General features: G+C 45.9%; 1 pseudogene; it reads left to right on the top strand.

Moving 5' to 3' along the window:
• The first annotated feature begins 16283 nt into the window (after positions 1-16283).
• Positions 16284-18219, top strand: part of LOC136460664 (protein NRT1/ PTR FAMILY 6.2-like) — a 36852-nt pseudogene continuing 34916 nt past the window's right edge.

The following is an 18219-nucleotide window of genomic DNA, read 5'->3' as shown; positions in this document are numbered from 1 at the left end:
ACCACCGCCAAGGCGACGACAGGACCCGAGGGGAGTTGGGAATGGGTCAGGCGCTTCTAGGTTTGTTGCCAAACGGACAGTCCAGATTGATCGGCAGTGAGAACGGATGGCACGAGATAAGTTAAATAGTGTCTGTATTAAGCCGACCATTGTCACGCTAATCCAACGCTATAATACGGTGATTGTTAGTGGTTAAACTGCTTTTAGATGCTCCTGGAAACAACTGCAACCGTAAATGATAGTTTTTTCCCTTTTCATTTACAAATATATAGAAAAATTAAAAAACATTCATTGAGAGATCAAATCCATGCACTGACATTTAGAAGTAGTATTGGAAAGAACTTGCTTTGCATTGCATATAAAAAAGGTGGCATTGAAGAGATCAAAGCTACGCGAATAGAATTTTTTTCATTGATTAATTATATATAGCTAACATATAGATACAATTTGAATAAGTTTATGATTGTACTCGTCCGGAGGCATAATAACTAACCTAAACTATTAAAACTACTTATACTAACTATAAACTACTTAATCGTCGCTCGCTTGGGAGGAGGCGAGGCGTCGTCGGAGTCAGAGTAATCTTTGGCATTGGCGTCGTCCTCGCCCTCCTCCTCCGGGTCCTCCTTCTTGGAGCTCCACAGAGGACTATAATCAGACATCCCGTCGTCGGAGGAGACGTTCTCCTCAGAGGAGTGGTGGGAAGGCAATTCGTCCTCGCTGGATGACGGGCTGTTTGGAAACTTGATGGGGTTGTCCGACATTTTTTAGATTGGAAGAGAAGGGGATGATGGATGAAGAAGAGGGGTCATTTCAGAGGGCACCGGGCCTGAAGTATATGTAGAGCATTGGGTATGTGGCTCTTAGGCTTCAAGCGGGGCAGAAGTAATGGTGATTTGACGGCCTTGGAAGTTGAGGCAATTCAACACACACGCTGAATTTACTGCCGGTTGACCAAACGCTTCTTTAGGGCCGGCGGGCAAAATGCATATCCCAGTCGGCCCGGCTTTTCATGCGATGGAGGAAATGCAACCCCAATACCACTGTCGCATCTATCATTTACCCGTCGGTGGTAGAAGTCAGAACTACCGGTTTTAGTACTAGGAGGTCTCGCTATCATTCCAACTGACGGTGCAAGTATCACACCGTCGCTTCTATAGCTACAGCAGCGAAAGTGGCGACAGTGATAAATCAATATGTAGTAGTGATAGCTTGGGAACTAGGCTCTCATTTGACTGGTTGAGAGTTTGACTTAGGGTTAGAGAGAGGAAGATATGCTCTTGTTGTTGAGCTTTTTTCCATGTAAAGATTTGATTTGTTAGAATTAGCTTGTATCCCAACATCTAGTGATAATCAAAGATTCAATTTCATGCCCAATCTCTATCTCCCTAAAATCATGAGCTTTTATCATATTTGACTTAGGAAAAGGGAGCCTTTATTTTATAGAAACATAGTTAATTACATTCCTGAGCATGAGCAATGTCCGTATATATACTATATAGTATAATGTCCATGGATCAACAAGCTAAGAGAAGCTGTATATACAGAGAACAAAATTTGCAATCATGAACAAGAGGTATCGGCAGTTTTACAGTATTCCTCTCAAATGTTTTATTCTCTCCCTTGCTTTTAGGAACCTTATGTTCTTATCTTTCCCATTCCTAGCTAGGTTAGGTCGAAATGCAATAGCCGACCATAACCCTTTTAGAAATTGGAAGGCAAGCACATAGCTATTGATGGAGCTATTCGTGGGTCTTCTCTCTGCACCTGCAGGCCATCCATACGTAACTACCACCCAATGTCCTCGTGATCACCAAAAATCATATATAATATATATATGTACAACAAGTGGCGCCTGCTTCCACTTTGTGCATATATGTGTACCGATATCTTCACATTGAACTTGAAGGTCACATGTTTGTTGACTAATAAGTACATATGGAAGCAACAAGTAATTGATTATTTATTTGCATTGACTATATTTTGTGAGTAAGCTAGTGACGCTACTATTAAATCAAGCTATAGGTGTTATTGAACAAGAGACATATATTACTTAAGATAATGCAAAGGAAAGTCATTAGCCATAGCAATTTTTCCGCACACATATTCTTATTGCTTGATATACTACCTCATATACTAGATTCAATCTTTCTCAATTTTGATCATTGAACAAAATATTTCATTTTATTCAGATTAGTCCTCTCTACAAAATACTTATTAAAATTTCCTTCTATACTATAGCATTTTTCTTTTTTGGAAAAGTATGTATTTCAACCGATTATGCTTCTGTGAGGGCGCCCGTCCGGGCATGTTCGCGCCGTTCTGGGCCTGCGCGGCGATCGGCCCAACATCAACGGGCTGCGGCCTCTCGAAACGTCGGCTACCCAACTCGCCTCACTCGCTCACTCCCACACCTAGTCCCTCGCTTCCTCCTCCCTTCCACGCTCGCGCCCCGCGCATTACCCCGACGCGCGGCCATGGCTGCCTCCTTGGCCAGCGGCAGCCGGGCAGCGTGCTCCCCCACCCTGCGTCCTCCTCCCCACCCTGGCAACCCCTTCCGCCACCCTGGCGAGATCCATGGAGGTGGCGCAGCGATGTTGCAGGGGATTGGCCGGCTCTACCCCACCCCAGCGAGGCGCCCTCCCCACCCCCAGTGTCTGAAATTGACATGCCCAGCCTTCCCCTCCCCTATGTTGCATATGTATGTTTCAAGTGTTTCAGACGTTTCATATGTATGTTGCATTTGTTTGATATGGATGTTGCAAAAGAAGATAGGGGATGTTGCACATGTTACATATGTTGCAATTGTATCAGATGCATGTTGCAAGCGTATGTTTCGAGTGTTTCAGATGTATGTTTCATGTGTGTTTTGTGGACGAATGTTACAAGTGTTTTATCTAGATGTTACTTATGTTTTACACATACGTTGCATGTGTTTTATTTGGGTGTTGCATATGGTTGCAATGGTTTTCAAGTGTGTTTTAGGTGTTTTTTTCAAGTGTTTCAGAAGCATGTTTCAAGTGTTTCAATTACCTTTAGATGTATGTTGCAACTGTTGTATTTGGATGTTTCAAAAGTAAATCGAAAATTGCATCTCTCCTCCCCACCTTCTGCTGCATCGTCTCTCTCAAAGCCAGCAGAGCATCCATACGACGCCATGGCCAGGTCTTTCCGAATCGGAGGCGCAGCGCGCCCGTCCCCTCTTGTTGCTTGGCTGGCATGGGCCCCACGTGCAGTGCGAAACGGGCGCGGCACTGCACGGCGCAGCAGGGGCCTGTGGAGGGGGCGCGGCAGGGCCTGCAGAGGGGGCGCGGCGGGGGTCTTGTAGAGGGAGCGCGCCTGAGATGGCAGCGCGGTGGCAGGATGGCGGTGTGGAGGAGATAGGCCATGGATGGGGATGCACGGACGCATGCTGGCGCTGTTTCTGTACGCGTGTGCCGTTTTCTAAGGTGCATCTAGATCCGTCCTAGCGCCAGACGTCCGGACGCTAGGCCTACCGTATTTCAACAGCTGCTTAATTGGTCAACAGGAGTCAAAGCAGAATCTGCCAACTGTACATGCCTAACATTTGGAATCTATAAATGGAGGCTAATTTTGATACTATACATGTGTAGAATTTAGAGTCTAGATTGGATGGCTTGCAATTGACAAGTTGTCAGCATCGATCAGCAGGGTAGGAGGTAGATACCCTACTTTTTCTGAATTTTTGGATAAAAAGATGCAGCTCCATCGATCCTTTTCCGCCTGAGGATCGGAACAGCCTGCCCATTCATATACTGTACATATTTGCAGGAGATTTACACAGTAAAAAACAGCACATAATGGAAGGTCAGATCAGGTCCTGCAGGTGTGAGGAGGAAAACAAGCCTGTGCAAAAAGTGGGCGGTGCATTGATCCAACATGAGGAGGAGGTGAAATAGGAGGCTGTTTTTTCTTTACTGGGTGTTTGGTTTCACTTATTTAGTCCCTGTCTGTCGACAGAATATCATCGATAGTCTTCCGAGGGGTATTCCATGAAGGTAGATTGATCGGTGGATATGCGTGTAATCAAGAACAAAAAGGCAACAGAGACATAAGAGTTAGACAGGTTCGGGCCGTCAGCACGACGTAATAACCTACTCCTATGGTCTGTTAGTTTGTATTAGCTATCGTATGATATTGCATGTGTTTTGAGGGGGCTCCCTTACCCGCCTTATATAACCGGGGGTAGGGTTACAAATCGGTTAGATCTAGGAGATAACCGGTAAGTAATAACAGGTTACAGGAATCACGGGATTGAGCATATCCTAACAGATCTCGTAGCATCTTTAGGATATCACCCTTGATGTCTTGCAGTACACGCCGAGCAGCACCGTGCATCGTAAGTCTTCGTCTTATGGGTCGGACCGTCCCTCACCGTGTGGCCCATGTCCTTTGCCGTGGGTACCTAGGGTTATATCCCCCATAACTAGTCCCTGAGCGCCTTGTATCCTTTGAGTAGCGTCGTCTTGAACAAGTCCGACTAGTTTGACATGAAGCCAACCAGTTTAACTGGTGATCCGAGCAGTGGAAGTCGAAGCCGACCAGTTTAACTAGTGACCTGGGCGGTGAAAATCAAAGCCGACCAGTTTAACTAGTGACCTAAGCGGTAAAAGTCAATGCCGACCAGTTTAACTGATGACCTTGGCGGTGAAAATCAATGCCGACCAATTTAACTGGTTAGTTGACCTCGGACTTAGCCAAGTAAGGCTTATCCAAAGGATGTAAGGGGCTCAAGATAAAATTTGAAAATTCTTCCACTTAGGAGAAGTGTAGCCACTTAGACTCCGTCAATAAGGAGGGTAAATCAAGAAATAAGCACTGCATTCACCGCTAGGTGAAGTGTAGCCATTTAGTCCCCAAGCCTGCTAAAAGATGAAGAATGAATCTTATAGCATGCTTAAAGAAAATAAATCTAAAAGCTTGTCGACATCATCTGACATGTGTGTATCAAGACCCAGACCTGCTACCCAAGATCAGCACCCTGATCCGAATAGCATGGAGCAAGCTGATAGCACACCGATGAGACATAGCAAGATCCGACTGCCAAGGCAGTCCCCAGCTTAGCTAGCGACTCTTGCATGAAGAATCCAAACGCTGAGTCCCCAGCTTAGCTGGCGATGAAGCGACGAACAATCCAAACGCCGAGGAGTCCCCAACTTAGCTGGCGAGCCCCTAACGTAGCGGACGATGAAGCGACGAACAATCTGAACGCTGAGGAGTCCCCATCTTAGCTGGCGAGCCCTAGCGTTGCGAACGATGAAGCGACGGACAATCCGACCAGTTAGTTGATGAAGAATCGAGCACCGAGCAGCCCAACCAACTAGTCGGTAGTGAAGTGAGCGCCAAGTAGAAGTAAGCGCCGAACAGTCCAACCAACTGGTCGACGATGAAGTCCATGAACTTAGCAGTCTGACTAGTTAATTGACGGAGAAGTCCGAAGGCCAGATGGTGTGACCACCCGGACGATGATCCTACAATACAAATATGTAGAATAGGTAGTACATGATGTAAAAATAAAATATATGAACTCAGCGATGAAGGCAGCAGAGCTGAATAGATAGACATTATGTTTGTATGAAGTGTTCATATTTGAAATATGAGTAACTTTCTTCTAGTTGGTTCTATATCGCATCACCAGCCCTGACTAGCCCAAGCTCTATAGCGCGGAGTGGCCGGCACCCGTGTACACGTAAGAGAGAGAGCATCACCAAGGAGCCCCTGCTGACTGTCCATAACACAGAGCGTGGCTCATGCACGTGTAGGAGCGAAGTCAAGGTCAGGGCCGTTTCTAGGTGCCGCGAGTAAGAACGTGGCTGGTCGGCGAGTCGTGTGGAGAATACCGTTAAGATATTGCACATGGAGAACGATTGGAGTATCATAAAAACATGGACAATAACTGGAGAAATAATAATCAGAGGAACATGTTGGCGAGGAGAACACTGTATTAAATGCACAAATATGAAGGGTGACTTAGCTTTAGTCAGAGCGTTTGATCGATGACGTATGACATTATATGGTCAGCGTCGCCGAAATTGCCTGGCCCTCGAGCTTTCTGGCCTGTCGTCCTGGCGGCGGTCGTGGTCGTCATAGCGCCGTTCTTCGCGACGATCATCGTTGCGATGCAGCTAGCGTGGAACAAGTAGTCCGAGCGACATCATCCTTATGGTGCTAGTCAACCTTAGGCAGATCAGTTTTGGGGAGATTGTTGACGTAGCTGCATTCGATCTGGTCGGAGAAGCGATACTGCATGGTGCTTTGATAGACGGTCGTGCAGAGCAATCGGTGTGTAACGATGTCCGAGTAGGTGAATGTTTTGTGGACCGCTTGATTGATAGCTCAGGTGACTCGCTTAGCGGTGAACTTGATGGCTCAGGCGTTTCGCTTAGCGGCTTGTGATCGGCGATGGTGTAGGAGCATTAGGAAGATCCCTGATCCTGGCGGATCTCGTTGACCTAGTAGTGTGCACCTTTAAGCATTGCGATGACCTTGGCAACCTCTGGTGTTTGTTCGAGCCGAGCGAGCTCGTTAGCGGCCACAGCCAAGTTGGCTCTTAGGGTCTTGTAGACATCGTCGTCGTCAACACAGACGAATTCATGGTTGAGGTTGCGGCGGAGTGGGCATGGCCTCCCTTACAAGTCGAGTTGTTCTCCATTGAGAACATCCTCGGCTAACACAATGGCGGCCTCATTCGCTCGGCGTTGCGCACGGTTGGTATTTCTGTTTACACGAGCTGCATGGTCCTCATCGGTTTCTCCATCCCATGGAGGGCTGTCGATGCTGACATTAAAAATCCCGCCTCCACGGAAGGGTGGAAAAGGAGGTTGCACGACTATGGTTTTAGCGACAATCTCCGTAGAGCCCTGAGACTCAGAGTCTGGATTTTCCTCCAGGATGGTGTGGAGGGATTCTTTGGGACATTGGCCGATTTGCAGCATATTGATAGTCGGCGAGATCTGGTCAGTGATCGGGTCGGCGAGAGGATAGATGTCTCCAATCAGGTTGGCGAATTTGTCCCTTAGGGCATCTTGATGGATGGTGGCCGTATCCCCTGGAGTTTCCCAATTGGCTTTCGATAGATCAGAACCGAAAGGTGGTCGGCGTCGAACCGGAGTGGTCAGAGCCAATTCCGTGAGAGAGAGAGGCAATCGGCGAGCTTCTGGTCGACCTGATCGATAGATGCGATCAGATCATCGTTGCTGACCTGCTTCCTCGAGTAGCGGGGTAGCAGGCGGCGAGTTGTTGGTGAAGACGACATCGGAGGTAGTTCTGAGATCGGATCTGCTCTTGCGGGTGTTGGTGTGGTCGACGTAGAATCGATCTACATAGGCTTGAAGATCTCTCTGTCTCCGTCAGCATTGATGACCCAAGAGATCGATCCGACCATAAAGATCTTGCCAGGCTTTGGAGAGGACGAGGAGCTTAAAAAGTGTACTATCTTGTTCATCATGGAAATAGCACGCACACCCCTACCTGGCGTGCCAACTGTCGATAGAATATCGTCGGCAGTCCTCCGAGGGGTATCCCATGATGGTAGATTAATCGGCGGAGGTGCGTGTAATCAAGAACAAGAAGACAACAGAGACATAAAAGTTAGACAGGTTCGGACCGTCAACACGACATAATACCCTACACCTATGATCTGTTAGTTTGTATTGACTATCGTATGATATTGTGTGTGTTTTGAGGGGGTCCCCTACCCACCTTATATAACCGAGGAGTAGGGTTACAAGTTGCTTAGATCTAGGAGATAACCGGTAAGTAATAATAGGTTACGGGAATCATAGGATCGAGCATATCCTAACATATCTCGTTGCATCTTTAGGATATCGTCCTTGATGTCTTGCGGTACACGCCAAGCAGCACCGTGCACCGTAAGTCTTCGTCTTGTGGGCCGAACCGTCCCTGACCATGCGGCCCATGTCCTTTGCCGTGGGTACCTGGGGTTATACCCCCCACACTATCATATCAGATGTTTAGATATTAATTTAGAGTATTAAATGTAAACTAATTACAAAACTAATTACACAGATTGAGACTAATTTATGAGATAAATCTATTAAGCCTAATTAAGCTCATGTTTAGTCTTTCTAATTAGTATCTAAATACCCGATGTGACATCTACTAAACTTTAGTCCCTAGTTCCTACATAAAAAAAGGTGGAGGAATGGTAGGCAGAGGAAGAAGCATTGGTCCAGGAGCATCACATGTGTCATGAACGGATGAATCCAACACAACTAATCCTACAGGAAAGATGCAGCTGAAAGTGTTGTTCACTCGTTAGTTCATGGCCGATACTCTATTCCGATTTGAGATCTCATCTTTGCATGGTTTTCCCAACACGTGTCATCGCACAACCAATGGCAACACTACTCCACGGTGAAGGATTGGTGAATGGAGATATGGCCAGTCAACGAGGCTTTCAGCTAAAGGCCTTTCGCTCTCTTTTGTTGTTAGTCACATGAAAAACCTGGAAGGAGCGTAACACGTGAATTTTCAAAAACAACACCTATCAACACGAGTGAATTTGACAAGGTATTTTTAAATTATATCGTAACAAATTTAGTAAAACACGTTATTAAGGAGGATGGGTGGGCATGAAATATCAATTTATTTTGCCGAGTGTTAACCGTACGACACTCGGCAAACAATATAGTTGCCGAGTGTCATATAGTGGACACTCGGCAACATACCCAAGCGGGCCCAACATACCAGTACCATACCGGTTGGAAATTTGAAAAAAACAATGCCGAGTGTTTTGAATCTGGCACTCGGCATACCTTTACTTTGTCGAGTGTCAAATCGCGGGCACTCGGCAAAATCCTTTGGTTTTTACCCTAACCGGCCGCACACTTACTCACACACACTCACACAGTCACCCGCACACACACGCACACCGGACCGGCTCTCCGCGCTGCCGCCGCCTCCGCCGCCGGGCCCGCCACCCCCCGTAGCCGGGCCGCCACCCTTCGCCGCCGGACATCTGCCCCCCCCCCCCCCCCCCCCCCCCCCGCTGCCGGGTCACCGCCTTCCCATAGCCACCGCGCCGGCCCCCGCAATCCCGGCGCGTCCGGCGCGACTCCCGGCCCCTGGCGCGACGCCCTCCCTCCTCCGGAGTGTCCCCCTCGCCGGGTAGCCACATGCCTCGATCTCCACCCCTGCTCGTGCTGCCCCACCTGGCCGCCTGCCTCGTCCCAATACCCGGTGAGCCCTTCCTCTGGTCCTCCTTGTCCTCCCCAGATCGAGCCCCTGTTCCGTGCTTATACTAATTATCTATTCTTGCATGCTTATGCTAATTACGTGTTGTTCTGTTTCCATGCAATTTACTGATGTGGTGCAATTCAGCTGAAATGGTTTCCTCAAACAATGCTTTCGCTACTGTCAGAAATGGCCTTCTGTGTACCTTGATCAGGAAATTATTTCTTTAATCATTGTATTTGGGTTGCCTGCAACCATTATAGGGCATGGAACTATACCATTGTCCACCTGTAACTATGCTCTGTTTTGTGCCTGATGCAGTAAAAGTCATGATTCAGGATGATTTGAGCCATTATAGGTTATGTAGAAATGTGTGTATTTAGACTAATCTCCTACGGAGTAGATGCGAAGGAATACCTAATACGCACTTACTTTGTTGCTGCTGGTTTGGGCGTTATGCTGATCATGCTTGTTTCACCTGGAATAAGTTGTTACTCCTGTTAGGTTATGTTACCTTTGCCTTCAAGTTGTTTGCATATGTCACTGTAATCTCAATTTGCACAGCGATGAATTTCGCATATTAGTTTCTTTAAGTTTTTTTTGTTTGCCTTTTGTAGTTAACTACTGTACCATGCACTGGTGTGCCTGTGCCTATGGTTCCTTTACTTATACGAATTTTTAATCAGGACCATTGTTCAATAGAATTTTCTTAGTTATGTTGTTACACTCCTGCTGTTGGTGTCCACATGGGTCTTTATGCATGACTGCTCTGCTCTTGTCAGAATAAGAAATGGTTTTTGTAGATAGCAGCCCTAGTTTTTAGTTTGGTTCAGTATGGGTAGTCTGTCCTCACTGCATAAACAGGTATTGTTTCCTTTGTGCCGATGCGGTCCTTAAGAGCTCAATTTCTTACCTTTTTCATCTGGCATCTGGGAACTGTGCGCTTGTCAATGCGCTAGACAGTTTCATGCAACAGAGTTCCCCCTTTGCTTGGTACAACCACGTCTTAATGTCATTGTTTTTTAGTTTTATCTTACACCTGAAATATTGAAGGAAATGGACATTATTGTTATATCAACTAATAAAACATATGACTTTGTATAATGGCATCTGGGAAATGGACATTATTGGTTATCCATGCTTGGCTTCTTATGTTGATGCTCAATTTAATTACACTCCTTATCATATGAGTCCCACGCAAAGTTGATAATAAAACTCTAGAGTTTTTCTAAACACTTCTTGCTTGAATCATACAACCACATATCAACTTGCTGGTTTTTGTCGCCGCTCCCTGCCCCGCTTGGTTCCGCCTTGCCCTCCCGCCGCCCCACAACTTGCCGTCGATTTGCAAGGTATAAGATGTGTATGTGGTTGTCGGCCATCGTGCTGTTTATTGCTGAGTGTATGTGGTTGTCGGCCATCATGCCGTTTTATTTGTTGTAGGTTTTTGGAAACGTCCCCGTGCACGGGAGGTGCTGCTGAAATTTAGATTTGACACTATTATGTTCCTTTTATTGCAGGAGAGGCTATTGCAATGCCCTCGACTCGTCACTTTGTAGGACAACAAGGTGAGGCATAAAAGACCCTTCTTTCCGTATCATGTTCGTATATCATGTAACCTAGCTAGGCGTCTCCCGTTCGAAAGAGATACGGTTGGAAATATGCAGATCTTTGCATATCTATAACCGTATCTGTTTCGAATTGTCCACGTTTTTTGGACAACCCGAGGATGTGTAGATGCGGTTACTTTCCATGCTCTACTCCGATCCATGATAGAGTTTCGGCAGCATCTCCCTGTTGTTCTCTAGATACACAATCTCCCTTCTAGGACGTGTATTTGGAGAACAGCGGGGAGGTGCTGCCGAAATTCTGTCTCGGATAGGAGTAGAGCATGAAAACTAACCCCATCTATACATCCTCGGGTGGGATTAGGACCTATCTTCACCTATTAGATAGTATAGGAACATGTAGACACAACGTGATTTTTTATATTACTCGCTGATATGCTAGAGGATGGATAACTGTGAGTGGATGTACACGGGCCGCTCTAGTCAAACTTCATTGACCAAAGAATGGATTGACAAGACCGATGCTTTCTTGGAACGGGCATTTGCAAGGGTTAAAGGAGTTAGTGTCATTTGGTGTCCCTGCAGTAAATGTGCAAACATGCGTCGGCAAACCAAGTTGGTCATGGGTAAACATCTTTGGAAGAATGGATTTACGGCAGACTATACTAGGTGGATCTACTATGGTGAAGCCGATCGTGGGAGAGACGAGGTCGTGAGACAACGCATCGAGGAATATGATGGGGATGTCAGGGTAGGAGACATGTTAAATGACTATCATGAAGCACACTTCGATGAAGGACGTAGGGAGGAGGAGCCAGAGGCTACCGTAAAGGCATATTATGACATGTTGTCTGTGGCACAGCAACCCCTTCACGGGCATTCCAAGGTTTCTCAACTGGATGCCATTGCACGCCTAATGGCCGTGAAGTCACAGTTTAGCTTGAGTTGAGACGCCTTCGATGTTATGCTCACAGTTGTTGGCAGCTTGCTCCCGGATGGTCACATCTTGCCAAAGAGCATGTATGAGGCTTAGGAACTCTTTTGTGCACTTAAGATGCCATACGAGCAGATACATGCTTGCCTGAAGGGATGCATCTTATTTAGGAAAGAGTATGTGTAAGAAAAGTACTATGTGAAGTGTGAATCGTCTAGGTTCCTGGAGGTAGACTCTGGTGATGGTAAGAAGAGGCAGCTCGCAATCCCCGTGAAGATCCTACGGTACCTTCCTTTCATACCGAGGATCCAACGGCTTTACATGACCAAGGAATCCACGAAACAGATGACATGGCACAAAAATAAACGTCGATACAATCTTGAGAAGATGGTACACCCATCCGATGGTGAAGCCTAGACAAGGTTTGATTCATCGTGAGAAAGCTCTAGAGGCTCGTAATGTACGTGTTGCGCTGGCACCAGATGGGTTCAATCCTTATGGAATGGTGGTTGCCCTGTACACCTGTTGGCCCATGTTCGTTGTCCCCCTCAATCTCCCCCCTAGCGTCCTCTTTCAACGATAGAACATATTCTTGTTGTTGATAATTCCAGAACACCTGGGGAATAATATGAGTGTGTACATGGAGCCTCTGATTGATGATTTGGTCCGTGCTTGGGAGGAAGGGGTATGGACATACGACCGAGCTACAAAGACAAACTTCAAAATGCATGTTTGGTACCAGTACTCCCTGCATGACTTGCCAGCATATGGGATTTTCTATTGCTGGTGTGTTCACAGGAGGTTTCCTGCCCTATATGTAAGGCCTCTCTGATGCTCATTTGGTTGACGAAGGGTGGCAAGTATTCTTCATTCGACAAACATCGACAATTCCTTCCTCCTGACCATCCATTCAGACTAGACATCAAGAACTTTACGAAAGATGTTGTAGTTAAAGACCCTGCACCGTAGATGATGACAGGAGCCACAATTTGTGCTTAGTTAGACGCTCTTGAGGTCAATAAACAAGAAGGTGGTTTTGTGGGATATGGCGAGCAACATGCCTGGACTTAGAAGTCATGCTTGTGGAACCTCCCCTATTTTGATGATCTTCTTCTTCTTCCACGTAACATTGATGTAATGCACACTGAAAAGAATATCGCCGAGGCAATTTTTGATACAATCATGGACATTCCTGATAAGACAAAGGATAACATTAAGGGTAGAGTGGATCAAGCGAGGTTATGTGACAGACCAAAGCTAAACATGGCCCCTCCCAGAGCCGGCAAGTCATGGAGAAAGCCTAAGGCCGATTTCGTCCTAACAAGGGCCCAAAGGAGGGAGGTACTAGAATGGTTCCAAACATTAATGTTCCCTGATGGATATGCAATGAATCTGAAGAGGGGAGTGAACTTAGCTACTATGCGAATCAACGGGCTCAAGAGTCATGATTACCACATATGGCTTGAGCACCTACTTTCGGTGATGGTTCGAGGCTATGTCCTTGACCATGTCTGGTAGGTGCTAGTAGAGTTGAGCAATTTCTTCCGCCAGCTATGTGCCAAGGAGTTATCTCGTACCGTGGTTGCAGAAATGAAAAGAATGTCGCCTGTGTTGCTCTGTAAGTTGGAGAAGATTTTTCCACCTAGCTTCTTTAATCTAATGTAGCATATGATTCTGCACCTCCCGTATGAAGCACGAATGGGGGGCTTGTGCAGGGCCATTGGTGCTATTCAATTGAGAGATGTTAAAAGGTTCTTTGAACTAAATGTAAAAATAAATACAAAATTGAAGCATCCATTGTAGAGGCATACATTCTAGAGGAATTGTCAAACTTCCCAACAAAATACTATGCTGACAACCTTCTTAGCGTGCATAATCCACCTCCTCGTTACAATGCTGACGAAGATGAATCGAGCCTTAGCATTTTCCGAGGGCAACTCAGAAGTGCAAGTGGTGCGACCCACAAGACCTTAAAACATGAAGAGTGGCGCACTATCATGCTGTATGTGTTGACCAACCTATCCGAAGTGGAGCCGTACATGCTGTAAGTTCTCAACAAACTTGTTCTCAAGTAGTCACTATTCTATGTCCAACTCCCATGTTTCTCGTTGGTACAGGGAATTTCGTCGTCAATTCTGGCGTGAATCAAGGGAACCTACCCCGCAGGAAGCTGAGACCCTTCTCAGATAGGGTGCGGGAAATGGAATGCCCAATTTCATTTCTTGGTTCAAACAGAAGGTACAGTCCAATTTAGCTCATACTTAGTTTGACATTACAAGTTGCTCGTACATGCGAATAATATAACAAACCACCCTGCTTGAACTTGCAGGGCTAAACTGATGCGTCTATGAGTGCCGAGTTAAGACAGGTTGCCGATGGCTGTGCCTATAGGGTCAGGTCGTTTACCGGTTATGACATGAATGTCTATCGTTTTCACACAACAAGCCACGAGCAGAGTTAGCCCAATCAAGAACCACAAATACCAGAGTTTTTACGCTAGGCTTTGATGGGGTCGAGTACTATGGAAGAATTGAAGAAATATACGAACTCGTGTTTCATGGTTGCAAACCTCTTAATCCAGTCATATTCAAATGCCATTGGTTTGATCCATCAATAGCGAGACAGACCCCTAATCTTGGGCTAGTCAAAATTCGACAATCATCCGTCTTACCAGGAGACGATGTTATATTGTGGCTCAACAGGCCACGCAAATTTATTATCTCTCATACCTGTGCCAAACCGATGACCGTCTTAAGGGTTGGGATGTTGTGTACAAGGTATCGCCACACGATAAACTACCTGTACTAAACAATGAAGATTACAGCATAGACCCCAACACATATGACGGAGAGTTCTTCTAAGAAGATGGGTTCGAAGAGAGTTTTGAGATAGACTTAACCGAAGCGATCGGAATGGAAGTAGACAATGAAAGGGTTACTGACAAGGATGCTGGAGACGAGGTTCAGAATGTGAAGGACTTAGAATTACTTCAGCGATTATATTTAGGCAATGATAGTGATGATGACATTCTCGACCATGATGATTATATCGACACACGTGATAGTGATGATGAGACTTATGATCCAGCTAATCCCGATCATGATGATTATTTCTAATACATGTATGAGCCATACTAATTTATTTATTATTGGTCATATCTTTCTAAGTATGTTTTGTTTATCTATGCTGATTGGTTTACTCTTTTTAATTATAGGTGATTGAACAATGGTGGGCGGTACGAGGAAGATCACGGCGCTTTACAGAAAGATCAGAGCTTCAGGGCCAGCTTTAGGGTTAGCTTCAGGGAAAGGTCAAGGGAGGGGTCAAGGTAGGGGTGGAGGGAAGGGTAAAGGGGTGAGGCCCCCATCGCCTGTAGCTCCCTCATCATCGTCTGAGGAGGTACCTTCCGTGCACGGCTCTGATGATGAGGAGGAGGTACCTTCCGCGCATGCCTCTAGTGATGAGGAGGAGGTACAGGAGGAGCAGGAGCAGATGGAGGAGGTAGTTGGTTCCCAGGTCTGGTTATGAGGACCCTCGACCCTTTTGAGGCGACCGATACCTCTTGAGAGATGCCTGATGATTCGACCATCTAGGAAAAAGTAAATAACTTTAGATGTTCTCAATAATTTTTCGTTTGATGTGTTGAAAATTACAATGAAAACTAATAATTTATCTTAATCACTTGGGCAGGGATTGGATTAAGGTCAGTGGGGGTGATCACAACTGCAAGACCAACGGCATCCTTGGCCTTTTTGTGTAGGCTACACTTCCCTGGCTTAGTGTAGTTCGGCGAAGAGCTGCAGCCGGCCTACACGTGGGACCACTACGTCACCGCCCTCGACGCCGCTGATCGTGACGGCAGGGTATTCTCCAACAAGGCGGAGCGGGTGAAAGGCGAGCTATGGGCAAGTATTCCTTGCACTACATTGCTCAATACATCATATTCACTGGACATTCTTGAAGTAATGACTGTATACATCGCATCTATATGTAGGACTTCTACAGATGCCAGGAGGGGTACAAGGCCAAGGCGGCCTCCATCTCTGAAGAAGCCGCCAAGAAGCTCATGAAGGACATGCACCACGAGGCGCGCGTCCAGGCCATCATCGACTATTATGCTCAACACAGAGGGATGAAGGTTAAAAAAGAAGAGGCAAGAACAATGAACCTACCTGGGAATAATTCTTGAAGGTAAATATAGAACATTAATACTTACTTTTTATGATATTAATTACGCTTAATTTTAGTTTTTCATATGTCATACACTTGATGACGTAGGTGCCTCTGTACTGGTGCGCCCAGCATACCCAGTGCTGGGAATACATGGTGGATAAGTGGTTGGAGTCCGGGTGGGTGGAGACGCACAACGCTTGCCGGGACTGGCGTTTGCTGATGCCACGTGCATCACACCATCAAGGTAGCCTGAGCCTCAACGAATACAGGGGAAATGGGTACGTGAATTCATTTCTTTATTCTAACGCTCAATTATGCATAATTTCTAATTATTTTGAATTTTTGCCGCAGTCGTCGTCACATGATGGTCAGCCTTGCTCCCAGTTCAAGGCATGATTCTGTCCAAAAAGGGCAAGGCAACGGCAAATATCGACTTCAACCCGGAGGACCCGCCCAAGGTGTATAGCAATCCCAGCATCCACAGCCGCGTTAGTGAGTACACAGCAATGGCAAGGCAGGTTCATTGGCCACAGTTCGATCCGAGCACCCAGGATCTTGATGGAGAAATCGTGATGAGGGTGGGAGGAGACAAGAAGCATGGCCGGTACTGGATTGGCGACAATACAATCGACACGGTCTCTACTCCCACTCTCTTCCAGATCCGAGCAAGGAGCATGACCGCGAGCCCAATGATACGCCCATGGCCAACGCTACACAGTTCTAGATGGAGGCTCTCCAGGTTATTTCTATTTTATTCATCGTTCGTTTATTGTTATGTACTTTAGCTTTGCATTGTAACATTGGGATAAAATATTATAGGCCCAGGTGAAAGCAGAAACGAAGCAACGGGAGGAGATGGAGACGAGGATTGAGGAGATGATTCAGCAGAGGGTGGCGGCTGAGCGGCAGAACATGGAGTAAGGACAACGGCGGATGATGCAGAGGATAGAGGAAGAAAATTGGTTGATGATGGACCAAATGTTCCAATACATGCAGAATTTTACATCGAGTATAGGTCAAGCTTTGCCACCGCCACCGGTGCTATTCCCTCCACCTCAGCCACCCACAACTACTCCTGTGAGTTACTTACACCTTATGTTAAATCTATTTATTATTATTTTTTATGCCAAGATATTAGATGGATGGTTACCTTGCAAGTTGATGATTTTTACTACGTACATACATACTCATGCATACTGTAGTATAGAATACACTATATATATTACAGATATATTATAATAACATATATGCTCGATATATTATAATAACATATATGCTCCATCTAGAATAAATCATGGGGTGGCCTCCCGAACTGGGACAGCGACTTGATGAATTCACTTTGGTTTCGCCGGTGCTAGTTGGTATGGTCGGTAATCATAGAAGGAACGGCTTGGATGAGAGCTCTTGTTTTCCCTGTTTTTTCTTCTTTTTTTTTTTTGTATCATTTTGTATTCATCCGCTACTCTCAAAGCTCGTAATATGCTGCCTTTGTTGGACTTTAAATATTTAGAGAAACTACATGATCTATCATCCCAATCGGTGTTCACATAAACTTTGAAGCCCAAATAAAATATTAATACAAATCTTTGAACATGGCCTTGATTTTCTACTTTACATACCTCGTACTGATAATACTAATTAACATTACAGATTTTTTATAGCTCCCAACTCTCAGTTAACTTGCTTTTGCACTAAATAAAAACTCACTAAAGAGTTTGTATTGCTTAACGAAATCAAGTCCACGAACTGTAAGTGTCATGACTGAACATCTCTGCTCATCAGGAACCTGAACCAATTTTGGAGCAGACTATGCTTCCCCTTTTCTGAAACTTAATGCAACAGGGCTAAACTATTTTCCTTCTCCGGCCATCAGACAAATGACCAGTCCAGTTGCTTTGCTCTTCCCAGCAAGAAAATAGCGCCAAACTCTTCTCTCCTGCTGCCGTTTCCCTCCAAGAAAGAGAGCTGCTGATAGAATAAAGTAAAGAAAAAAAGAGGCTCTCATCCAAGCCGTTCCATATCTATCTTGCAGATAGCAGCAGTGACTGCACCGGATCTGTGGCGGCCAAAGTCGCTGCTGTAGGTGAGTAGGTCAGCGTGATTGGCTCTACGTTGCTGCAGCACATGTATGCACACGTATGCGATTCAAGCTCCTAGAAGGAATACTCCGCAGCAGCTGCAGGCTGCAGCACACGGCCCAAGTGATGGCGAGGCGTAAGAGGCCTGCTAACCGAGACGTCGATGAGCCATTATTGGGTTACTTGTTTTTTTTGGCCTGCTAACCGGATGACTCTTGCAATGAGTTTTTTATTAGTACTATATATATTT

Source organism: Miscanthus floridulus, chromosome 6 (genome assembly GCF_019320115.1).
Source record: "Miscanthus floridulus cultivar M001 chromosome 6, ASM1932011v1, whole genome shotgun sequence".
Lineage (NCBI taxonomy): Eukaryota > Viridiplantae > Streptophyta > Magnoliopsida > Poales > Poaceae > Miscanthus > Miscanthus floridulus.
The sequence above is the reverse complement of the archived record's forward strand: the minus strand, read 5'-3'. Positions and strand labels throughout refer to the sequence as shown.